General features: G+C 49.0%; 1 protein-coding gene across 18 annotated transcripts in view; it reads right to left on the bottom strand.

The window, feature by feature from the left end:
• RREB1 (ras responsive element binding protein 1) overlaps positions 1 to 26662 on the bottom strand; it is a 180350-nt gene that overhangs the window by 72868 nt on the left and 80820 nt on the right. For 17 of the 18 annotated variants that reach the window (XM_073810293.1, XM_033863804.2, XM_033863810.2 and 14 more), the window contains one exon: positions 354 to 471. The gene's annotated coding sequence lies outside the window, so the exon portion shown is untranslated. Of the gene's footprint in view, positions 1 to 353; positions 472 to 10007; positions 10737 to 26662 lie in introns of those variants that run through there. The other variant, XM_033863806.2, reaches the window with a different exon arrangement.

The raw sequence follows: 26662 nt of genomic DNA, 5'->3' as shown, positions 1-26662 counted from the left end.
ATCGTCATCTCTATTGACATGGCCAAGTGGACTGGCCTTGTGTTCCAGTTCTGAACACAAAGAGTTCAAATCTGCGGGTGGGAAGGAAGAAGCAGGGAACAGGGGTGCCTGCAGCGTTGCTTCCTGTGAGCCAGGTCCTCGGCACGCTTTCTGGGACTTCTCACCCCACACCCCCGGCTCTTAGGTGCGGAATAACTAGCAGTTCACAGTGAGAGCTTCACCTTGGTTTTGTACCAAAACCTCAGGAGGACCCCAAGCAGAGGGTGGACCGCTCAACGGGGACATGGGGAGGGGAGGGAAGACAACATTCAAAGTTACTGTGACTCAAGGAGTGTCAATAAAGTTTAACTGACCTGTTTATCTTCGTCTTATCAAGCTGGCTCTCCTTACTGAGGAGCTGGTGCTGGCTGGGCCCAAGCGTGGGCAGGGTCACACCTCAAAGCCACCACCTCTGGAACAGATTGGAGCAACCTACAAAAACAAGAAAAGATGACATTAAGAGGGAGTCCAGACCAGACAGGATCCTGTCTCTGTATCATTTTCTCCACTTATACCACTGGGAGTCACAAATTAAGGACAACAGCATTTCCCATCCCCTGCCTGCACTTATAAGCAAGCTTCCAGCAACTAGGTCAACTACACCCGAGCAAGAGAAACTGGAATCGAGTGTGGCGTGGACGGAAGGAACCCCCAAAGCACATGCCCCAACAACATCGAGGGCGTCATCACGTTGCAAATGGCCGAGACCAATGGCTTCAAGCGAAGCTTTGAGCATCTGAATGGCATGCTGACAGCAGGTGCTGATGGACCGCCATTTTAAAAGGAAGAGAAGAAAAGACAACACTAAGTGCTATCAGAAACAGAAGGAGAAAGGAAGAGAGTTGAAAGTAAAACATATGGAACTAAACAGCCCCTTAAGTAAAGCAGTGACTATTATGCCTCTTCCCGAGTGGTGGGGAAAATGTCCACAACAGTTCAAATAGGACCAAAGGTGTATCTTTTCCTTTCTGTAGGGAAGATACAGAAAACTCCTCAAATTACACATGCCCTTTGAGAGTTTGAGAAAGTCTGCTCTGGGGTGCCAGGGGCCTCAAACCCCCGACCTGGGAGAAAGCTGTGTCTGGCCCTCTGCAAACTCAGAGAGACCTAGAACACAGCATTTCCCAGAACTACACGTCCAGAGAAGATGCAAGAAATGTTTAACAAAAACCTAGAAGATAAACAAAATTGATAAACCTTTAGCCAAACTCAACAAGAAAAAGAGGGACAGGATGCAAATCAATAAAATTAGAAATGAAAAAGGAGAAGTTGCAACGGACACTGCAGAAATACGAAGCATCCTAAGAGACTACTACAAGCAACTCTATTCCAATAAAACGGACAACCTGGAAGAAATGGACAAGTTCTTAGAAAGGTATAACCTTCCAAGGCTGAACCAGGAAGAAATAGAAAATATGAACAGACCAATCACAAATAATGAAATTGAAACTGTGATTAAAAATCTTCCAACAGGGCTTTCCTGGTGGCCCAGTGGTTAAGAATCTGCCTGCCAAGGCAGGGGACACGGGTTTGAGCCCTGATCTGGGAAGATCCCACATGCCGCAGAGCAACTAAGCCTGTGCGCCACAACTACTGAGCCTGCGCTCTAGAGCCTGCGAGCCACAACTACTGAAGCCCGCGAGCCATAACTACTGAAGCCCACGCGCCTAGAACCCATGCTCTGCAACAAGAGAAGCCACCGCAATGAGAAGGCCACGCACCGCAATGAAGAGTAGCCCCTGCTCACCGCAACTAGAGAAAGCCCGCGTGCAGCAACAAAGACCCAATGCAGCCAAAAATAAATCAATAAAATAAATAAATTTATATTTAAAAAATCTTCCAACAAACAAAACTCCAGGACCAGATGGCTTCACAGGTGAATTCTCTCAAACATTTAAAGAAGAGCTAAGACCCATGCTTCCCAAACTCTTCCAAAAAATTGTGGAGGAAGGAACACTCCCAAACTCATTCTGTAAGGCCAGCATTACCCTGATACAAAAACGAGACAAAGATACTACAAAAAAAGAAAATTACAGACCAATATCACTGATGAACATAGATGCAAAAATCCTCAACAAAACACTAGCAAACAGAATCCAACAACACATTAAAAGGATCATACACCATGATCAAGTGGGGTTTATCCCAGGGATGCAAGGATTCTTCAATATATGCAAATCAATCAATGTGATACACTAGATTAACAAATTGAAGAAGAAAAACCGTATGATCATCTCAACAGATGCAGAAAAGCTTTTGACAAAATTCAACACCCATGTATAACTGATTCACTTAGTTATAAAGCAGAAACTAACACACCATTGTAAAGCAATTATACTCCAATAAAGATGTAAAAAAAAAAAAAATTCAACACCCATTTATGATAAAAACTCTCCAAAAAGTGGGCACAGAGGGAACCTACCTCAACATAATAAAGGCCATATATGACAAACCCACAGCAAACATCATTCTCAATGGTGAAAAACTGAAAACATTTCCTCTAACATCAGGAAGAAGACAAGGATGTCCACTCTCACCACTATTATTCAACATAGTTTTGGAATTCCTAGCCACAGCAATCAGAGAAGAAAAAGAAATAAAAGGAATCCAAATTGGAAAAGAAGTAAAACTGTCACTGTTTGCAGATGACATGATACTATACAGAGAGAATCCTAAAGATTCCACCAGAAAACTACCGGAGCTAATCAATGAATTTGGTGAAATTGCAGGATACAAAATTAATGCTAAGAAATCTCCTGCATTCCTATACACTAACAACGGAAGATTAGAAAGAGAAATTAAGGAAAGAATCCAATTCACCATTGCAACAAAAAGAATAAAATACCTAGGAATAAACCTACCTAAGGAGGTAAAAGACCTGTACTCAGAAAACTATAAGACACCGATGAAAAAAATCAAAGATGACACAAACAGATGGAGAGATATACCATGTTCTTGGACTGGAAGAATCAATATTGTGAAGGTGACTATACTACCCAAAGCAATCTACAGATTCAATGCAATCCCTATCAAACTACCACTGGCATTTTTTACAGAACCAGAACAAAAACTCTTAAACTTTGTATGGAGACACAAAAGACCCCGAAGAGGGCTTCGCTGGCGGCACAGTGGTTGAGAGTCCGCCTGCCGATGCAGGGGACACGGGTTCGTGTCCCGGTCCGGGAAGATCCCACATGCCGCAGAGCAGCTAGGCCCGTGAGCCATGGCCGCTGAGCCTGCGCATCCGGAGCCTGTGCTCCGCAACGACAGAGGCCACAACAGTGAGAGGCCCGCATACCGCAAAAAAAAAAAAAAAAAAAAAAAGATCCCGAAGAGCCAAAGCAGTCGTGAGGGAAAAAAATGGAGCTGGAGGAATCAGACTCCCTGACTTCAGACTATACTACAAAGCTACAGTAATCAAGCCATTATGATACTGGCACAAAAACAGAAATATAGATCAATGGAACAGGCTAGAAAGCCCAGAGATAAACCCACGGACCTATGGTCAACTAACCTATGACAATGGAGGCAAGGATATACAATGGAAAAAAGACAGTCTCTTCAACAAGTGGTGCTGGGAAAAACTGGACAGCTACATGTAAAAGAATGAAATTAGAACACTCCCTAACACCACACAAAAAAATAAACTCAAAATGGATTAGAGACCTAAATGTAAGACTGGACACTATAAAACTCTTAGAGGAAAACATAGGAAGAACACTCTTTGACATAAATAACAGCAAGATCTTTTTTGATCCCCCTCCCAGAGTAATGAAAATAAAAACAAAAATAAACAAATGGGACCTAATGAAACTTAAAAGCTTTTGCAAAGCAAAAGAAACTACAAACACAACGACGAAAAGACAACCCTCAGAATGGGACAGAATATCTGCAAACAAATCAACGGACAAAGGATTAATCTCCAAAATATATAAACAGCTCATGCAGCTAATATTAAACAAACAACCCAATCAAAAAATGGGCAGAAGACCTAAACAGACATTTCTCCAAAGAAGACATACAGATGGCCAAGAAGCACATGAAAAGCACTGCTCAACATCACTAATTATTAGAGAAATGCAAATCAAAACTACAATGAGGTATCACCTCACACCAATGAGAATGGGCATCATAAGAAAATCTACAAACAACAAATGCTGGAGAGGGTGTGGAGAAAAGGGAACCCTCTTGCACTGTTGGTGGGAATGTAAATTGATACAGCCACTATGGAGAACAGTATGGAGGTTCATTAAAAAACTAAAATAGAACTACCACACGACCCAGCAATCCCACTACCTGGCATATACCCTGAGAAAACCTTAATTCAAAAAAGAGTCATGTAGGGCTTCCCTGGTGGCACAGTGGTTGAGAGTCTGCCTGCCGATGCAGGGGACACGGGTTTGTGCCCCTGGTCCGGGAAGATCCCACATGCTGCAGAGCGGCTGGGCCCGTGAGCCATGGCTGCTGAGCCTGCGCGTCCGGAGCCTGTGCTCCACAACGGGAGAGGCCACAACAGTGAGAGGCCCGTGTATCAAAAAAAAAAAAAGAGTCATGTACCACAATGTTCACTGCAGCTCTATTTACAATAGCCAGGACGTGGAAGCAACCTAAGTGTCCATCAACAGATGAATGGATAAAGAAGATGTGGCACATATATACAATGGAATATTACTCAGTCATAAAAAGAAACGAAATTGAGTTATTTGTAGTGAGGTGGATGGACCTGGAGTCTGTCATACAGAGTGAAGTAAGTCAGAAAGAGAAAAACAAATATCGTATATTAACGCATATACGTGGAACCTAGAAAAATGGTACAGATGAACTGGTTTGCAGGGCAGAAATAGAGACACAGATGTAGGGAACAAACGTATGGACACCAAGGTGGGCAAAGTGGCGGGGGGGAGGGGTGGTGGCGGTGGGATGAGTTGGGAGATTGTGATTGACATATATACACTAATATGCATAAAATAGGGGCTTCCCTGGTGGCACAGTGGTTGAGAGTCCGCCTGCCGATGCAGGGGACACAGGTTCGTGGCCCGGTCTGGGAAGATCCCACACGCCGCGGAGCAGCTAGACCCGTGAGCCATGGCCGTTGAGCCTGCGCATCCAGAGCCTGTGCACCGCAACAGGAGAGGCCACAACAGTGAGAGGCCCAAATACCGCAAAAAAAAAAAAAAAAAAAAAATGCATAAAATAGATAACTAATAAGAACCTGCTATATAAAAAAATAAATAAAATAAAATTCAAAAATTCAGAACTACACCTCCAGCCCATTCTGTCTCTGAAACAGTCTCCAAAGAGTGCAAAACTGGAGAGAGTAAAGAAGTAAAGTGACTGCCACACGGACAAAAACTTGTCCCTTTTGGAGTGTCTGCAGAAAAGCTGCCCAATACGTCACACGCCCACTTATCATCCTGAATCTTACTTTGTCCACACAGTTGCTGAGCACCTAAGGCGGGCAAGCTCCTCCCGAACGGGTCTGCTGGGGGTGAGAAAGCTCCACCAGCCCTTCCTATCAGGAACAGCTCCTCAGTGATTTCTGACACCACAACAGCTTCTCTCTCTTCACACCTCACTGCTTCAGTTCTCCTGCCTTTTCTTTGTGTCTTTCTCTTCTGAAAAGTTCTTTGGATTTTGAATAAAGTATCAAGAAGCAAGGAATAACTCACAGGGACAGCCCCAGAAAGGCCAGAGACACCACCACCACCCCCCGCCTTTAACTTGGAGGAACCCTTATTACTACCCCAGCAATTCCCGCTGTTTCTTGTGGGCAAGACCCTCCTTGAGGATCTGATGAAAATTATGGACCCTCCCACAGATAAAAGGACATACTACACCCAACATTTTCCTTCAGTATCAAGGGGGTCAGGGGCCCCAGAAACTCATCCGGGATAAGTAGGATAAGAATCCCGGTTTTACTTGATATATAACCCACCTTCCTTGAAACTGTGAATCAAGTCCATTTTACTAAAATTCCCATGAGGTTTCAGAAACGCACAAAGAAAACATCCTTTCAGATCATCCCCACCCATCTAAATTTAAAGATGCGTGAGGTGAAATTATATACTGTTTGAAAAAAAAAAGCAAGCAAAGTTTCCCTATGTTGGGCTTCCCTGGTGGCGCGGTGGTTGAGAGTCCGCCTGCCGATGCAGGGGACACGGGTTCGTGCCCCGGTCCGGGAAGATGCCACATGCCGCAGAGCGGCTGGGCCCGTGAGCCATGGCCGCTGAGCCTGTGCGTCCGGAGCCTGTGCTCCACAACGGGAGAGGCCACAACAGTGAGAGGCCCACATAACGCAAAAAAAAAAAAAAAACCACAGAGAGACAAGTCTCTGGAATTAAAAATTTCCAGAATATAACTAAGACTCTCATTGAAATATGGACCCACTCCCTCCCCTCACTTAAAAAAGATACTTTAAAAAGTCCACCAAGTAACTTCCTCAATCCACAAGGGGAAGCAAGGAGGAGAGGGCCAACCTGACAGACTTGACCCTGAAACTTCCATCCTCTGATCTTGGATGTAAATGATCTGAATATCAAGAATGTCTTTCGATTAAGCTGAGTAACAAGAGTCACTACCCTGTTTGTTTTGGGTTCCACCAGGCCTGAGGGATTCACACAACTCCAAGAGTGGAAAAGTACAGGACGGTTCTTGGAAGAAAGTTCAAGATACCCCTTAGCTCTATCACCACCACCTCAAAAAAAGAAAAAAGAGAAGAGAAGAGAAGAGAAGAGAAGAGAAAAGGACCCATGAGAAGAGGCTGTACCCTGGAGACAGAACCTCCAGGAAGCTGGAGGGGTGGGTCCCGCGCTCCTGAGGGAGGCTGCTGCATTTCTGGATTTGCATTCCCACACAGGCTTTGCCCAGATCTGATGGAAGCAGGATGGCCTGAAGAGGGCAGAGGTCCCTCTGTGAGGATGATGGGGAGGGCAGGCCAGCCCCAGCCCCAGAGGAGATAAGGGACAATGTTATGCGAAGCCAGAAAGAAAAGATTAAGGATCCTGTCTCCAGGTCAATGAGATAGCAAAGAAGAGATGAAAGATAAAAGGGAAGATGGTCTAGAAACAAAGCTTCCCAGCTTGTGAAAACCCGCAGGGTTCTTGAAGTGAAATCTAAAATCTGTCCTAAGGCCCCCAGGAAAAAGCTTGGATGCCTAGGATGACAGGAGAAGCCCACAAACCAGACGGTGGGGAGCTTTACAACACCGAACCAGGACAGAGGCGGTGCGGAGCCTACACAGATGTCCACAAATACTTGGGATGGTTGATCCCCTGATTGAAACAGCCGGTTTGGGCCAACCCAGGACCGGCTAACAGTGTGAGTTTAGAGGAGTTCAGATACTAAAATGGTCTGGGCTACTCGGGGGCTTAACAAGCAGCAAGGACATCTCTCTTAGGATGGGCTGACTGATGCAGGAAGTCCTGGCTAGGCTGGGGATGAAACCCAAGCCGGCTAGTGCGCACCATGGCCATGCCTGCAAAGCTCGGGGCAAAACCGTCTCCTCTAACCAGGACGGCCTCGCGTGTGCTCTGAAGGCTGACAGCTGTGACTACGGCTCTGAGTTCCAGGAAGTTGATGTGTTTCTTGGCTGAGAGTTCAGTCTATGCCTTGGGTAGGGCGGCAACCCATGCACAGCCCCCTCCCCCTCGCTGGCACAGGCTTTGCTCAAAGGGAGCCTTAGAGTGTCACGTAGAGCATTCGAGCGGTGCAGCGGGGCACCGTGAGCTGCTCCAGCCAGCCCTGGATCCTACCCGCAGGGGGAGCGCGGATGCACCCCTCGGCACCGGCCACGTGCAAGACAGCAGAGCTGGGAGGTGCGTGGAGGGAAGCAACCCGGGGTCCCACGGCCGTGTGTGTGGCCCCCGGGTGGTCTTCTGGGCTCTGCCTCCACAACATGCCCCCTCTGGATGGACGACTTGCTGACCCACGTTCACAGTGCTCCGTGCTCTGGCCTCAGTTTTCCTCTGGCCTTCTCTCCCACCGGCCCTCACACTCTCTGTTCAGTTTCTTCCCCCAGAACATACACTTGCACCCCTCCCCTGATCCCATCCCTCAGGGGCCACTGTTCACATGAAGCCTCCCGGATTGCCACCAGTCGAAGGCTCTCTGTTCCAAACTCTACCTCTGCAACACTCGCACTGAAAGACTAGAATGAAGACTAATGATGAGAGCGGCTAACACTTTCTGAACACTGTCTGCCACAAGCTAAAGTGCATCATCTTACTCGATCCCTGTAACAACAACCCTGTGAGGGTCAGTCCCACTGCACAGCCCCCAAGACCACGGTGGGAGAGCAAAGCGAATCCAGATTCTAAACTCTGTTCAGTTTCTGTTGGACAACAACTCCTAGCGCGGGGCTTGAGAGAACAGACGCACTCCCTGTCACATTCTCGGACTTCTAACGATGGTCTTCTGAGTCACCTCTGCCCCTCCAGTGCGCAGCTTCCCATTTCTGCCTGTTTCTAGGCAGGAAGAAGGTGCTCTCTGCTCCCACCTTCACCTCTGGCAGGAGAAGGACTGGACTCCCACCCCAGACTAACAAGTTCACTGCACAGAGTCTGCGTCCACGCACGGCCCCTGCTGAGAAAAGGGATGGGGGTCCATGTTCTACACCCTGTGGTTCTCCAAGCAGGCAACTGGAAGGAAGCCACCAGGCTCCTGAAATCCCAAACATCCCAGTCCTGTGGGAGAGGCTGGATCCCACTGATCCACTGACAGGAGCTCGAGCTCAGAAGTGACCTGAGTCCTCCGGGGCCTTCCGCTTCCACAAGAACCGATTGCAGACTTGGAGTCCACGCTTTGGGGTCCTCTCCTGGGGTGTGGAGGAGACACGTGTGTAGGAAGTACTGGGGGGCAGGAGATGGGGAGCACAGATGGTGGAGAGTGAGTCGCAGAACTGCACAGATCAAAATTAAGCAAACAGGGGCTTCCCTGGTGGCGCAGTGGTTGGGAGTCCACCTGCCGATGCAGGGGACACGGGTTTGTGCCCCGGTCCGGGAAGATCCCACGGGCCGCGGAGCGGCTGGGCCCGTGAGCCATGGCCGCTGAGCCTGCGCGTCTGGAGCCTGTGCTCTGCAACGGGAGAGGCCACAGCCGTGAGAGGCCCGCATACGACAAAAAAAAAAAAAAAAAAATGAAGCAAACACCATGCGAAGGTTGGAGTCTTGCCTACAAGAAATGGGGGACAAAAAGGCCTCCGTGTCGGGGAGCCCCACAGGGCCCTGCTCAGCATCAGAAGGAAACCTTACACTCTCATCTACTCAGTGAGAGGTTAACTACTACTGACCCTCGCTCCAGCATGGCCACCCCAGAGTCGTCCCGTCCAATGGCATCACAGACCTTGCTTTAGAAATGCAGTCTCAGTAAATGTGAGTCGGTCATGACGCTGTACACCTTAAACCAACTCAGTGCTGTACATCAATTATATCTCGATTAAACTGAGAGAAAGAAGAAATGCAGGTTCTCGGGCGCCACCCAGAACTGCTGCATCAGAAACTCCCCTGGGGGCGGGCCCTGGAGTCTGTTGACTCCCAGGGGATTAGATCCAGCTTTGAGGACCAGTGCTTTACATAGAATTCTGGAAGGAGGGTGACACAAAACCAAGGATCTCCCTGAAAAACATTCCTTCTATGAGGATTTGGAAGAAGCCGCTGGCTTATCATACTCCCAGGAGCAAAAATCAAGGCACTGGAGCAGAGACTCAGACCCCAGTTCTAACTTTAGCTTTATTTACCACAAAGAAATTTAAAAAAAAATTAAAACAATAAGGGCGGAGGGAGAGGGATAAATCTATGTGGGGCTATTTTAGCTTCCTCAGGAGCGGGCACGTGTGGGACGTGAGCTTCAGACAGGGCAGGGCCAGCCTGCAGTGCACAGAAAGCAGAACCACTCAGCCTGGGCTCCCCCTCCAGGCAGCTCTGGATCCTCAAAGCCCCCTCTCCAGCATTCACCAAACTTGTGTCACTCACAGAAAAGCTCCTTCCGGGGTGCTGAGGGATGGTCTTCAAAGTTGAGGCCTTTGGCCGGGATCTCCGGTGGCCCTGGACACCCTCACGGTCCCCCCAGGCCACTCCCCTTCTCTGCTGCTCCTGGCACTAAATGTGCTGCAGGGGCGGGAAGGCAACCCCAGAGCACCCCCAGCCTCAGAACTAGCTCACTGTCTACTGCGGTTTCTCTCTTAATGTGACCCATGGTGGAGGGAGAAAAATGGAACGGAGACTGTTCCTACGGCCTAGAGCGGCTGCCCCTTCCTGCTCAGGCTTCAGGGGCCCCGGCGGGTACCAGGAATAACACAGGCTGCTGATGCTGCCTTTCAAAGGGAACGTCCAGTGTCTTCACGTAAAGGAACTCTCTAATATTCAGTAAAGTGTGTGGGGAAGGGGTGCCATCAGGGAGAGGGACAGTCTCTCTTTTAAAAATAAAAAGCACTTGGACATTTTAATTGCTACATTACCTACAACTTCAGCAGGGAGGCGAGTGCCGACCGGGAAGACAGGGTTCTTGCTCACCAAGCCTATCTACGTGAGTCAGAGTAAATTCACTATTTAAAATAGGAACCGCTGGAAAGGTGGGGAGATTTCCTGGTACATATGCTGGACGAAACCGTCCTGCGGTCCCCACTCTCCTTCCTGCATCCCTCTGTGAGGGCTCTTGGCTTCTCTGGAGGGAGGAAACGGGGCAAGGTCCCAATTACATGCCTTCCTGCGAAGAGCTGACTCCACCCCTGCAGCTCTGCCCCCCACCCCCATCTCATCGCCCCACCAGGATCTCATCTCACTGCTGCCAGACTCGGAGCCACGGCTTCTGCAGCTGCCGCATGGCAACCATTTGTTCTCAGTGGCCTCTCTTCAGGGAGGGGCCTGGCGGCCCATGGGCGTAGCCCTGTCCCTCTCCCCAGGTGAGCCAATCTTTTCCCGGCCACCAGGATCTGGTATTTCATCACCTTCTTGCCCAACTTGGCAGACACCTGTATGGTTCTCTACTCTGCAAGGAAGCTGGTGAGAAAGGGGGTGCGGGAGCCCTCAGGCTGAGCAGAGGGGCACCCTCACCTACCCCCGGGGCAGGGCAGGGCCTTCACCTAAGGCAGGAATGTCTCACAAGAGCACCCTGCGGGGTGGGGGGGGGAATAAGGGTTAGGGTCCCTGCCCCACCCCTAGATCTGCTCTGCTGGCTTATACGGAAGTGTGGGGAGAGGCCTCCACATCTTATCTTGGCTGAAGAATTTTTAAATAGAAAGGAAAGCTATTGCTAAAAGAGAAAACAGGATTTTAGTCAGGGTGTGTCACAAGTCTAGTGTTTAGCCATTTATGTGTCTTTCAGAGTATCCCTTCTCTAATAACTACGGGGTATTATCTATTGGGGCATAAACTCTGGGCCAGAAGATGTGTTAGGCACTTTACATATATTTCCTCCTCCCCCAAATCGTATCAGGTAATGATTAGGTTACCTGCTGGCTATTACACAGCTCTGCAGGGGCAGAGCCAGGGTTCTAGCCCAGGTTGCCCGACTCCGAAATTCCTGCACTTTCTGATGCCACAAAAAGGATCATGGAAAAATCATTCAGAGAGGGGCGATTAGCAAGCTAGAGGACCGGGAAACCAAGCCGGGGGAAACAAGAAATGGCTGAAGGACTGTAGGCACCTGCAGGCCTGGTGCGTGGAAGAGAGGGCACATTCCCCCGTGTCCACCATGACGGGAACGGGGTTTGGGCAGGAGGCACAAAGAAACTGGTCTGGGGCCCCATAATTCTTTATACCAGAGCTGTGAACGACTAGAGCTGCCCACAGAAGGAATGCGGCCCCGTGAAGTAATGAACTCACTGTCTCTGGAAGTGTTCAAGCAGAGGGTGGATAACCACAACCTGGGCCTGCAATGGGTGGGAGACCAAGTCAGACCAGCCTTCTGACTTCCAGATTCAGCACTTCTAAGAGGACAGCCCCTTTTTCATCCTACTGTAAGATTCAGAAGGATGCACCAGGAGAATACACCCCAGCAGCACAGCCTAAGGAGCACACGACGTGGAGTCTTCTGTCTTGGACTGGAAACTCAGCTTGCCACCAGTGGAGCGACTTACGTCTCTGAGTCTCAGTTCCCTCATCCCAGTGTGAGCTACTGATGCCACGCTATTCGCCTCCCGACGCTCCAGGTTAGCTGGGCCCTCGGCTGGCCCTCCCCCAGCCCCTCCATCCGCCTCCGGCATCCCCTCTTGGACTGCCCTGCCTCATGGAGGGCAGGGCCCAGTTTGCTGATCTTAAAAAAAAATTCTGTTCCAGCCCCCAAGTTTAACAATGAAATATAAATATAATTTAGCTTATCACAAATGCAATCCCATCGACAATTAGGAGTAAAACAGCTGCTGCCAGCTCGCAGGGCTGCATGGCCAGCAGGAAATAAAACGCCTCCGGCTTCAGGTCACCGCTGAAACAAATCCTGGTCAGCCTCACATGTGCTTAATCAAGGAAGTCTGCACCGCGGGCTCCCACAGGACCCGAGGGCTCTTCCCCACCCTTTCCTGCATCTCTCCCCTCCCAGCTCTAGAACCCGAGCACAGTGCAGCTGACACCCCGCAAGCTGCCCCAGCCTCTCAGCAGCTGGACCCTAGTGATTGGGTTTGCTCTGGACACTCCTCTGACGTGGGCCTCAGCGCCTGCAGTCACACTTACAGCTTGGGGAGGAAGCTGGGGTAAAGTTCAGTAGCAGTTTGCAGAGTTTTAGGCAATATCCTGCAACTCTTTCACAGGCCCTGAGGTCGTGGGGCTGTCTCTTCTCTCCAATAGGCTCGGTAAAGGGTCAGGCTGCAGAAACAGGATTCTCTACTTTTCCCTTGAGGAGGGGCTGGATGCCAGCTGAGCACCCCCAGGACAGGTGGTTACCCGAGCATCTGGGCTGCACATTCCCAGAATTCAGGGCGGGTTCAGCACGACACCCCTTATAAAACCAAGATGACTCTGTGGAAGATAAAAGTGTTGTTGGAAATGCTTCTAGCTCAGTGGAAGGAGGAGATCACATCTTTCCTCACCCAGCGCATCAGAAAGGCAGTCAGCTGGGGTCAAAATTTCACAGTGGGTGAGCAGACATTACAAACTGTCAGCTGAGAATGACTCTGAGTGTGCTGGGCCCAACGACCACGGGCTCCAAGGGCTGCCCGCTATGCCTCCTAACGGGTGACCATTTTCCCCTCTATTTTGCCTCTAAGAAAATTATTCACCACTCTATCTATGAAGAAAAACAAATACTCTGAGATACAAGACGTTGATAAGTGTTTATCACAAGCCAACCAACCAAAAACATTAGCAAGCAAATGGTGTTTCTTAAAGCAAACTGAGCACAGGCCCAAAGCTGCTACGGGCAGGATGGGCACTGGGAGGGAAGAGGGGCGCGTGCGGCCGAGGTCCCCCTCCCCGAGCTCTAAAGAGCTGCCGGGCAGAGGCACCTGGGGAGGAAGGCAGTAGTGGACCAGCCGGTCCTGGAGGAAGCCTGGGCTCTGTTTCTCCCCAACAGCCAGGAGGGTGTGGGGTGTCTCGCTGAACCAAGGGCCGAAGCCCGGCGGGTCTGAAACAAGTACACTGTGCCCAAAGCACGTCTGCTGTCTGCATCTGCCTGAGCTCACGCGGCGGCCCTGACCAGGCCCAGGCTCTTCAAGGTGGGGTCCCGTTTTACAAGCCCCACCCTAAGAAAGCGATTACCCCTTCACAAGCCATTAAACTCACCCTAAAGTGACAAAGAACAGGAAGGAAATTCCAAAAGGGGAGATCCACACCAGTCGGACAGATCCCCTCCCTTAGGCTCTCAGGCCCAAGCGAGAACCCAGCCAGCGGAGGAGGGAACCTGAGAGGAGAGCACACGCCACTGAGAAATCAAGGAAACTGAGCCGGCCTCCTGCGCTCCCCACTGGCTAGGCCAGCCTGACACTTCCTCCCGGTCCCCAGGGTCACACACCTCCACAGGGAAACCTCTGGGGCACGAAGATCTGGAAACCCAAGCTAATGCCCATTTAACTTAAGCTGACATTACACTACCAACATTACAGACATTCCTAGTCACGTGGACCGCTGTGGTTGAAAAAGACTGGCCTCTACCAATATTTCCGTGGTACAGAACTGATCTTGTGCGTTTGGGAAACCACTCCGCGCTTCTCCAGGAGAGTTCTCTAACACGCCTGCAACCACAAAGCTGAGGTTTCCCTGCTCACCCCCTTCACTCGACTTGAATGCCTGCGATAAAGGCCCCCTCGTGTTGTTCAAAAAGAACATCCCTGCTCTTCCCTTTTATCTTCCCTTAACAGTTTGCCATCCAGTGATAGACGGGGCCTCGCCTCCAACAGTCCCGGCCTTTTATCTCCCGCTGACCTGACCACGCAACAACATGAAGCCAGGGGCTGGGTTTCCTGCAGCTCGCCTAGAGGGGCTGTTTGACTCGTTTAAAATATGACTGGCCTCCAAAACCTTGGAAGGATGCCGAGCAACACCCACCCAGCATCCATTTCAGCTCGGGCCTTAAAAGCCTCCAGGTGCAGTGGACCAGCGCCCTCCCAACCCCACCCCCGCGCCTCCCTGTGGTACAGTCTCACCGCTTCCAAGGAGAGCTCGCTTTCCGGGCTCACGCACATATCTGCTTTCCGTCCGCAGCAAACCTAAGAGCTCTCTTCATCAAAGTCCAGAAAACCCTAGAAGTTAGTTACGGTAGCTCCAGTTGAAGTCTGAGTTTATACTGCTATTATTAAAGTAATTCGGTAGCGTTTAATAACATCCTTAACCACTGGAACGCAGGGAGCACACCACGTGCTTCCCTGCATAATAAGCAAGTGGCCTGGGATACACCGGACCCCTCGTCTGCAGAGTGAGGACAGGCCATGACCTCTGACGTCCTTCCCAGGCCTAACTCTCGTATGAGACTCAGCTCTGCCGGGATACCTGGGTGTTCTTAGGCCTGGTCTCTAAAGACCTCCACCTGCCTCATGCTACAAGCATTCTCGTGAATATCCAGGACCAAACTCCACCTCTTACGGAATCAAGGCAGATGTGGGGCTGTGTGCCACTTACGGGGTGGGACGACCAGAGGGCGTCCAACACACCAGAGCACAGAGGGCCCTGACTCCCCGCGTTCAAGGCCAGGACTTCCATTTTCTTGGCATCACCATCAGCACATGTGAAGTTAATAGGTTCCGAGGATGATAAGATCAGATGTTTGAAACAGTCCCCCAGAGCTCCTTGCTGGGGTATAAGGAATCTTTCCAAAGCCAATTAATGAAAAGAAAAAACTTTCTGGACTAAACACACGTCCCCTAACCCCTCACAATCTCAGAGACAAGAGGGAGGGGCGGGAGAGAGGTGATGGAGTGGTGACATACGCAAGGCAGTGGAGAAAATGGGGGCGAATGAGTGACAGAAGCCAGGTTGTGCATTAAACCCACAACAATTCCTGTGCCAACACTCCAAAATGGAGCTGGTACTTTTAGGATCTTTTTTTATGAGGCGAGATACCAGAGTAAAAAAGACTGTGCACAGCCCAGAGCGGCCACACTGCCCCCGTGCAACAACACCAAACACGCTGCCTCCTGTACGGCCCCTCTCCTGTCGCCACAGGACTGGGCTGTGTCACTGGCCCATCTGAGAACAGGAGGCAGCTGACCAGTTCAGCCCCACCGGCCGAACGGCAAGCGCTCCACGTCCTGAACTTCCTCCCAGCCATGAAGTCAGGAACAACCTGTACAGACAAAGAAAACAGAAAACTTGCGAAACAACGGCATCTACCGTGCTCCCTGAATGTGCCCGAGGAAACTTTTTCAAAGCCCTTTAAGATGCTTCATTACAATTGTGGAAAGAAAACGCAGTCCACTGCACCCAGGCACGCACATGTTCACACAAACCCAATTTCATGCTCTGCCAGCCCCACGACGAAAATGCAGAAGTCAAAATATAACTCGAGAGAGTGGCCCTGGTTACTTAACAGATCGGAATTATAACTGACACTTCTCCAAAATTATATGAGAGGTCAGGGACATCCTGGCAGGTTTCCAATCTGGAAACAGAATTTGCCTAAGGGGGAAAAAATAAAGGTCTAACAGATTATACAATCTGCTACCTAGCCACAGTGAAAATGCTGTGCTGTTTAGATGGGGATGTGAGGGGAAAAAAAACACCTCACCGTCTCTTTATTCTTTGTAGTTAACCCCTAATGCTATGCTGTAGCCAAGGCAGGAATAACCCTCTCGGGGCTTCACCACCAAGAAACTACTAATCGTGGGGATGACTTTTTTTTACCCTATCAGCCAAGGTTCATTTAATGGGATCACAGTTTGGAAGACGGATATGCAAAGTAATTCCTAGTTCCGCTGGCCTTATGTGGAGATTCTGAAAGTACCATGCAGTCGGTGCCAGTCGCATATCCTGTACAACCCGAATTCACAGGCAGATGTTATTATTCGCATTCACAACATTAGGCAAATGCTGTTTTAATTTTTTTAGCTTGAAGAAAGGGAAAACAAAGGGACACATTAATCCATCAAAGTTGCCAGGCCCTGAAACTTTCACAGCTTCTTCTCACTTATCATTTCGACGGCTTCAGCCACCAAACAGCTTTCATTTAAAAAAATGAGTGTCTTTAGTTTCCCGCAGTTTGAGTTCCAGGCCCATCCTTGCTGCTTTCAGTGCGCTAGAGCCAGAGCCGGGGCGAGTGCACAGAAAACGTGCGTTCTCTGCAGGGGTTAAAATGAGTGAAGAGGCTCTATGCTATTTTTGTACCCTGGATGTAGGGCAAGATTTGGTATCATTGTGAAACCCTGAAACGGGACGATGCTCATTCGCAGACATCAGTCTACTTCAAGCTCCAGATGTTAGAACCACCAAGAGCTGGAAGACAGAGCCCCCGGCCTCAAAGGCTGATACTCAGGCTGGGGAGATAGAGTAGACAGGACACAAAGAGATAAATTCCAATCCAAGGGAAAACGAATTATGAGCCACAAGCTTGAAAGGCTGCAGGGCTCCCCAGAGGTAAGTCATCAAGCGTGAGGGAAGTGGGGCAAAAGCAAACCTGAGCTTGGAGGAAAGATCCGGCTTTCAGAAGACAGGGCATTCCAGTCAGAAGGAAATGCATGAGGGAAAAGCATGGAGACCCTAGAGGTACATCCAGATGGGACACCGTGCCATGAGAGCACTAGCTCCTAAATGCCTACATTTTCACCCTTCTCCAGCAAAATGAGGACTTACTGAGATTCTCACAATGCTGAATGCATTCATTTTTTTAGGTTAAAGTGCCCCCTTTTAAGAGGAAATGATAAGGTTTCCCTGGTGGCGCAGCGGTTAAGAACCGCCTGCCAATGCAGGGGACACGGGTTCGAGCCCTGGTCCGGGAAGATCCCACATGTCGCGGAGCAACTAAGCCCGCGAGCCGCAACTACTGAGCCTGCGCGCCTAGAGCCTGTGCTCCACAACAAGAGAAGCCCGCGCACTGCAACTGAGTAGCCCCCACTCGCCCCCACTCACTAGAGAAAACCCACGCGCAGCAGCAAAGACCCAATGCAGCCAAAAATTAAATAAATGAATAAATAATTTTTTTTTTTTTTTAAAAAAGAGGAAATGATGAAGACAGTAGGTGGTTGGGACTGTTTTTTAACGCCCTTACTTGGCAAAAGAAAAAAATGGCAATCCCCTGTGTAACTGCCAGAGCTTTGCCTTCGGTCTCTGGCCCATGCAAACAAAACCCTTGGGAGCCATCAGACTACACCAGCCCACTATGCAAAAGGAGGAAGAGTGGAGTGGGGGAAACGGCAAAGATGGGGCTGGCAAAACGATGCTGAGGTCAAGGCTCCACCTCAGAGGGGTGAACTTTATCCTGTGGCTGTGGGAACCCACTGAAGCCCCCACCACTCTTTTGGAAGAAAACCTCTGGGATGAAATAATCGTAACCATATTTTCAAAAACTCTTGGCAGCAGTTTAAAAACGTGACGATTAGAGGCACATAACCCAGATAGGAGGTTACTGCAATACAGTCTAAGGGACAGACATGAGGAGCACGGGGTCAGGAGAACATCACCGAGGGACAGACCAGGCTACCAGGAGTGAGGGCGAAGGTCAGGGAGGCGCTGGGCTTCCTGCGCTGGCAATAGACTGGGCCACAAGGCAGTTAACTTCGATGCAGGAAAAATTCCCAGTACAGGAGAGAACAAAGAGAATACAGCAGGAAGGGACTGGTTACTGAGTAGCAGGATTAAGCAAGGAGTTCTGTTTAAAAGAAATCCAAAGACTGTCCCTAGCCAGAAAGGAGCAGATGGGAAACAGGAGAAGGTTCTGGAGGAGGTGGGAAAGGAGGGCTGGGGGGCTGTCAGGCACGGGAAGATGAAACACTTGCGGTTGAACGGAATACATAACATATGCAGACATATAAATGCACGTATTCATTGTCAAACGGGCTGCTGACGTGGGGGGAAAGTGCTTAAACAGCCTTAACTTACAGGTTACAAGTCCACACAAAACTGTAACAAATACAAAACAAGACAAAACCGAAATCCATCCTGCTCTCCCTTTCAAAGAGCCTAGCCTATAAAACGAACACGTTAGATGCTGGGTAAAACCTTTTATTGAATCGATACGGTCTAGAGCGGCGCTGTCCAAAGACGAAAAGAATCTCTGTGCTGTCCAGTCCGGCAGTCTCGAGCCACGTGTGGCCGCTGAGCACTAATGTGGCCAAGGGACTAAATTTAAAATTTTCATTTCAGTTAAATTTAAATAGCCACATGTGCCTAGCCAGCTGTTGTACTGGACAGTGTAGGTCTTATGGTATTCTTTTTCTCCAGTAGTCTTGAGTTACTAGATGGTGGTCCTTAATTCATTCGTTTGCTTCTCACGGTTTTCAAGCCCTAAAGCAGGAATAGAGATGCTCTAGTATAGTTTTAACTGGAAGGCATGGGAGGGCAGTGAGTGAGCTGACCCCAGAAGTAACTTACTTTGCTGTGTTTCTTTATTCTTCCCAGGGTTTATCAGAGTTTCAATGTATAAACGGAAATAACCCACGAAACCAACAACAGAGGGATCTCTCCTAAGCTAGGCTCGCTTCTTCTAGGTGAGTCATCAGCTCCCTGCCCTGTCTACCCAAAATATGCTCAGGCCTGGTCCCACCTCACTCGTGAAGGTCAGTGTGTGAAAACATGGGAAAATGTTAAGTTAGACCAAGGTTAGAAAGCAAGCTAGTACATTTAGGCATTCTGTGTTACAACGTATTCATGGGTAAGTCTGGCAGAGGCCACCTGAAATGAGATACGCATCATGGGACTACAGTGAGTGGTCCTTTAAAAATAAAAGTATAATTTAATGTCACTGTAAACTTGATTTTTGTAATTTAAAGTTATTTTTTTTTAAAAGATACAAGAAAGAAAGTAATCAAACTGCATTCCTTTTCAAGCTGTTTAACTGTTCCCTCCTTCCTTCTCTCCCTTCTGATCTTACCTTTCTTTAGTCACAGCCCAGTGCCCAGCAAAGAGTAGGTTTTTATATAGTTCATCCTATAAATCTGGGCCACCTACTAGGGGTGATATGATCAGGTTGATAAGCACTGCTCTACAGACAAGCGCAAAACTCATACCCTTGAAACTATGTAAAATTTATGTGGTATCATTTCTTTTTTGGGGGGAGGAGTCCATAAATTTGATCAGATTTTCAAACCTTCCTTTTTCTTATGAAGATGAGATTTACCATGTAATTCACTTCAAATAGTATCTGATACATGGCAATAACTCAATAAAAGTTAGTGGCATCAATTCCCCCAATAAGCTCCCAATGCCTGCTATAAACAGTTATAATTTTAGGCAGAATTCGTCCTACAGAGAGGAGGTGGGGAGAGATCATTGTGAGCCCCCCGTCTATGTCACTGGGTTTACATGGTTTTGTTCTGTTCCCATTATTCCAGAAATAACTGATGGAATCAAGTTAGTTTCTTGATGATATTAGGTTAAAACAGTGCCTATCATCACCGAAGGCAATGCGGAGGTCTTCTCTAAGATCCACATAATAGGTGTAAATGTGGCCCAAGCACTAGCAATTCCTGGGAATCTCAGAGGAGACCTGGAATAGAGGGTGGTCTTGTGGAGGATGTTTGTTTTTTAATTAACAAAAGGTAATGGGGGCATTAGTGAGTTTTTAAATAGGAGCCAAGAACTTAAACTGATTCCCTCTGTGGCGTCCTTACTTAAATCGCAACGCATGAATAAAATACACTGGCTGTAAAAGGGAGGATTGTATCAACTGTAAAATTCAAGAGCCACAACCAGGGGAGTGGGAAGAGTGACTGTGGTGACTGAGGTTAGAAGGTGCTGGGCTGGGGGGGGCGGCTAGCTTGGTCCTTGTTTTCTCATGTGTCCTTTGAAGGTGAAAACTAACCAATTTTTTCTGGCCTTCAAGCTGTCAGAGGATTAAAAAAAAACTCAGTCTGAAAAACTAAACAAATGAGACCTGTAATCTCCTTTCAAAAGGTGTGGTGGGGGGGAATGTCCCACCTAAGGCCCTTAAGTATTTCCTGATGATTGTTACCTCAATTAGCAACTATCCACCTACTACACTTCTGGGCAGGGCAGGGGATGGCGGGAGTCGGGGGAGGGGGAGAAGAGATGTTCCAGGAGCTCACCACCTAGGTGAGAAAAGAAGAAACCATGAGAAGGTAAGAGAATTTAGTGTTGTGTATGCAGTACTAATTTTAAGTCCAGAAAAACCACTGGCGTGTAAGTGGAGGGGTGTCCGAGGTGGAAGAGTGCCTGGAGGAGCTGATACCTAGGAGGGACCACGAGAAGCCCCGGAGCCAGGTCCTGCTTGCCCAAGGTGTGCGGCAGTCGCGGGGAGCTGAGAAAGCTGGGCCGGGGCAGCACGGGGTGTCGGGGCAGCAGGGGGTGTATGCTGGGCCTGGGGCAGCACCAGAGGATGCTGTCAGAGTTTTAAGGAAACCTGTTTGAACAAGGTATGGGACAGCGGGGGAGGGAGACCAGACTGAAATGGGAACAAAGGGAATAGAGAGGGAAAGATAAACCTGAATGCCTTTCAAAGAACTGCCAAGATCTGGAGGGAGCTGAGCAGGAAGTGGCTCCTGCCACAGGCTCCATTTCCTGGGGCACTAGCACGGCGATGGGAAGAAGTTTTCCACTGTTAAGGGGGTTGGGCTCAATTACTTTTTTAGACACTTGGCAAGTGAAGAAATGGAGTGGATGAGGAAGGAAGGTCTTGGTACCTCGGTGAGATACTGGGACTCATGAGTGCAGCGGGGAATTGACCCCTCCACAGAGAGGGGAGGCCTGAACTGGCTGAGTGGAGACTCGGAGATGAGAGGGTCCAGTACGGAGCATGAAGAACACCCACCGTGAGCCACAGACCTAGGAACAAGGGCTGGTAGGAATGAGGTCCCCAGGAAGGGGGGGAATGTGGTGTCCAAATAGATGTGAAAGCACTAGCAACGAAGGGGCATAAAACCCCTCTGAGTCCCAAAGATGCAAGAGTAAAGCGAACGTCAGGGGGAGCTGAAGAAGTTCACAGTTGGACGGTCCTCATCTTGAGCACACAGTAGGCACTCAGTCTACGGATTAGTAACCTCAAGAAAGTAGGCAGCAGCGGGTCAGAAGCTGTGAGTAGGAGGAAGAGAAAAGGGGAACTGATGGCTTCAGGAGCAAAAGACCCCAGGGAGCTGGCGGGAGGGAACGCAGTGGCTGAACGGGGGTTGGGCAGGGAGAGGGGTGCTCTTAGCTTAGGTCTTTACAATCACATGACCTCAAGGTGCTGGGGAACAAGAATGGGCCCAGGGGAGGAGCCAGGAGGCCCTTTGGAACCCCCTCTTCCTACTCTGGGTAAGTCTGGCATCCTGTTTCCTACTCTGGATGGCTGGCTGAGGAGAAGGGAGGAAAACCGTGTTATTTCAAATGGTTGCATCTTTTATTCCTACTATTTGAGGCAAGCCTGGTACGTTTCTTTCAACAGATGCCCGATTCACACATGTAGCTACTTTCCTCAGCAGTAAACAAGTGGATTCTATCTACAAACAGCAAGGACACCAGGTCTGCGAGGGGAGAGAAAACCTTTTCCAAACGCCCAACCCATCCCAAATGGCTTTCACGGTGTTTTTCTCACCAGGCTGAACTTTGCAGCTCTAAACCCATCAGATGCACCTTGGTGCGGAATGCAGCCAGGAACCTGCTCAGGACCCAGTTGTTGTTCTTAAGAGGCACTCGGCCCACCCCGGGCATGGGCTGGGGCTTCCCGAGTTCTCAGGGTCAGCTGGTCCCGGCAAATCTGCACGCAGGGCCTGGTGATTCAATTAGTGTGAGTTCAGTTGCTCTTTTTTAGGTCAGTTCTTTCTTCTTTTGTTTAGATCTGACTCAAGATTTACTTCAATTATCTACACCTCTGTCAGAGCACCTAAACAAATTAACCTGTTGAACGTGATGAAGGCAAAGGAAGGGATGAAGGGAAAGGAAAGGAAGAACCTGGGTCTTTAAAAAAACACACAAATGGTCTCCTCCCTCCCCCTCCACCATCTCTGTTCTCTTAAATTACTCAAGTAGACAAGCAACTGTTTCTCACAGGAAAACGCTAGACTCCAAGTCAGAATGTGAAAACCCCGTGGTTAAGCCCTGGCTTGCAGAAAACTAAAAATTTCAGCAACCCTGGAATGAAATGTTATGTTCAGAGCTATACGAAGCATCGCAGCTGTTCCCAACCAACATGAAAACTGAAAGGGGTGATGCTATCTTTATCCTCTACCTACAGGCAAAGCTGGTACCACCCTGGGCCGGGCTGCCCAGGAGCCGGCTCAGTTCTAGGCTGCTGAGCACAAGAGACAAAGAAGGCAAAGGAACACAGGGGCCAGCAGAGCGCACCTAAGCAACAACACACAACAGAGCCACCGGGAAGAAAGAAAATGCAGTTAATCATTAAAAATCTGAAAAGGATGCAAGGAAACAGAACTGCCTGAAAAGCTGTTCTCACTGCCATTTGGAAAATCTGTTTCAATCAAGTCAAAATTCAAAAGGTTAGATCGCATCTAACTTGACCTGGATCTCCCAAGTGGAAGGAGAACCCTTTAATCAATTTTCTTGGAAGAAAAAACACATTTCTCTACTCAAACTCAGAAAGCGTCTTTAGACCACCTCATGGAATCAGGCCCCAGATGCGCATCTCAGAGAGGGCAGGTGATGGAAAATGAACGACTCCAGAAGAATCAGGAGGCAAGGGGACGAGAACAGGGCTTTGCTCACAGCTCGAAGCTGACACACAGGCTAACTGAAGGAAACGTTCTCCAGCGTGACTGGCCGTCTCACTCTGAGCAAGCGTTTCCCGCTAGCAACTCCGTGCTGCCCCTAAGAGCCCCAGGCTGCCGCCCGGCCGCGCAATGCCCAGGCCCGGCCAAGCTGCCGGCAGCCCACCACACACATAAGCCACCAACGAACGGAGCTGTGGTGAGGGGCTCAGCTCGCAACGTGAACTGCCACCGACACACCACACTTCCTGCTCATGCCGCCAGACCATCTCCACTCAAGAAAAAGTGAAAACGACCGCAGGGTGGCCACTGCAGGGCCAGCGAGCAGGATGGCACAGCAGCTGAGGCGTGGGCTCGGGAGCCACGTCGCCCGGGTTCAAATCCTGCCTCTCCCACTTGCCAGCTGGGGGGGCACCACCCTTAGTTACAGAACCTTTCTCTGCCTCGGTTTCCTCAGCGGCAAGGAGGAGACAACGGTAACACCTCCTTCACACAGCTGCTGTGGGGCACGGGGGTTATGTGTGCAAAGTGGGACGGAGAGCACAAACTGCCCACACGCATGTCGGCGCTTCAGCGCTGATTCCCTAATTATCAGTCCAACGGGCGCTACGGGTGTCCTCTTCACCCAGGGCCGTGGGCTCCCAGACTTCAGCAAGCAGCCCGAAAGCGTATCGTAACAGATTTCCGACTCAGAAGCTCTAGGGCGGGGCCTAAGAATGTGTGTTTCTAACAAGTTCCCAGGTGATGCTGAGGCTGCTGCTGGTCTGAGGCTCACACTCTGAGAACCACCGCCCTACGCACCGGTTAACTCCTGTGTTCTATGCTTCGGGCCTAAGCCTTACCTGGTTTATTCATCGGCACAGCGAGCCTGAATGAGAGACAGTAAGGAGAGCGGCAAAGCAGTTTACTGCTCAGAGGATATCCAAGTGTTCTTCCACACTGCCTAGCACCCCTGCACCTCTGCATGCGGCAGATTGCATGACAAGTTCCGGCCAATGGGCTATGGGCAAGGATGACACACATCACTTGCAGGCTGAAGCTTTTAAGAGCTGATGTGTGGCCTGCTGGCTCTCTCCTTACTGTGGCAATCTGGAAGCGGCGCAGTGGCGGGCAGGGGGCTACAGGACAACAGCAGCCTGGACCCTGGGTCACTGCTGGGAAGGGAGCTGCTGTAGAGAGCTGCTGGCCTGCAGCAGGTTTCACATGAAAAGCAATGACGTTTTGTGCGTTGAGCCACTCAGATTTTAAAGTTTGTTTTACAGCTTAGCTTAAGCCCACTAAAACACTTCCTGTCACCGCTATAAAAAGGGCCTTCGCATCAGTCTTAAGGCCAACCTACAGACACAGGTGTGAGGTATTTTACACCACAATCAGCTAGCGAGGGTTTCTACCCTATTCTCATTCACTTCAGTTCATCAAACAGATGAGTTTGGTTTTTTTTAATCCTCCCATTTTGGGTCTGTTTTTCACCAGATATAAAAATTCTTCACTGCAACATGATTATGTAACAGTTGCCAATCATTTAGAAAGCTGAATATGCTAAGAAGTATTGAAAATGTGAAAAATAAATACAATGAAGGACTCGGGTCAAAAGTCCCATGAAAAAACATGTGTGCGTGCAAACACACACACACACACACACACGCACACACACACACAAAATCCCTTGACTCTAAAAGGCAGGCCAGAAGGAAAGGTTTCCATTTTATTTACTAAATCATGTGCAAACTGACATCATACTTTGCCCAAATAGGAGAAGGTGATCTCTTTAAGGTAAAAGCATCACCGTTTAACCGCCAAACTGCTCTTAAAAGAAAAAATCGTAATGTCTAGGTAACTGAGGAACATCTGCAACTTGACATGCAGGTAATGAACTGTTCACAGTATATTACGTTCCAGATTATGTGGAATAAAACATGATCAAGATTCTGTTATAAAAATTACCACTAACCCCACACACACGGCCCAAACAAAACGTAACCTAGAACAACTCCTCAACTTGAACTAGAAAATTCATGAAATACACAAAATGAAAAGAATTGGGAGGACTTCCCTGGTGGTGCAGTGGTTAAGAATCCACCTGCCAATGCAGGGGACACAGGTTCAAGCCCTTGTCCGGGAAGATCCCACATGCCACGGAGCAACTGAGCCCATGCGCCAGAACTACTGAGCCTGTGCGCCACAATTACTGAGCTTGCATGCTAGAGCCTGCAAGCCACAACTACTGAAGCCCACGTGCCTAGAGCCCGTGCTCTGCAACAAGAGAAGCCACCACAGTGAGAAGCCTGCGCGCCGAAACGAAGAGTAGCCCCCGCTGGCCACAACTAGAGAAAGCCTGTGCACTGCAACAAAGACCAAATGCCGCCAAAAATAAATAAATAAATTAATTAATTTTAAAAAAAGAATTGGGGAGAGAGAATTTTAAAATATGTAACAGAATCACATAGGTCCTTTTGGTCTATGGAGCAAACAGCACTTCTCAGGAGGGCCCTCTTTGTGAGACGGACTTCAATTGAGTGGGATCTACAACGTCTCTCAAAGGTGGGGGGATTTCTTGCTAGAATTCTCCCTAGCCCTTTCTACAGAGGGCAGGAGAACAAACCCCTCGTGGACACACACACACACACACACACACACACCACACACACACACACACACACACACACACACACACACACACACACACACACACACACACACACACACACACTTACACTTTAAAACTCATCTCCGAAGGAGCTCAGTGGCTCTCTGCTCCCCAATTAGCACCGGCAGAGCTAAGCTGGAGATGAAGGGCCCTGCTGCCCTGGCCTTCTCAAGTTCCTAGGCCCTTGAGTGCCTCATTCTCTGGGTGTGTCACATTCCACCTCTTGAGGTACTTCCACGTGGCCAAAAAGAAAAAAAAAAAAAAGGTAAACACTCAGGTAATGCATTAGGTCACATATTATAATTCAGCTGTAAAACCAGAGTTAAACTAATTAAAAAGGCCCAACACGAATTTCTCTAATATGCTTTATGGTTATTTGGCAACTGCTGGGTTTTACTGGTGAGTAGTTTTTTTTTTTCTTTTTTCATTTCTTTCAGGAGACATGAAAAAGTCATTAAAAAAAAAAGGAAAACCTGAACATTTAAACATCTCTATTTTAAAAAAAATCTCATGCCATACTACCTTGAAGACACTGGGGAGAACGATAAAGTCTCCATGTATACCCTAACACTGGGTTACTTCTCTACTGTTCATTGAAGAGCTAACCCTGGGGAACCTTCTCTTAGGATAACAGGAATAACGTGCAATCAGATAATAGGTGGCTCCGTTACTAATCACAGAGCTAAAGAAAGCTGGCAGTGCATCCTGCTAGTACCCTCCTGCAAGGCCCCTGAAAACTCCCTATT

The sequence above is a fragment of the Tursiops truncatus genome, chromosome 10 (assembly GCF_011762595.2).
Source record: "Tursiops truncatus isolate mTurTru1 chromosome 10, mTurTru1.mat.Y, whole genome shotgun sequence".
In the NCBI taxonomy this organism is placed as follows: domain Eukaryota; kingdom Metazoa; phylum Chordata; class Mammalia; order Artiodactyla; family Delphinidae; genus Tursiops; species Tursiops truncatus.
This window is presented reverse-complemented; position numbering and strand designations above follow the sequence as displayed.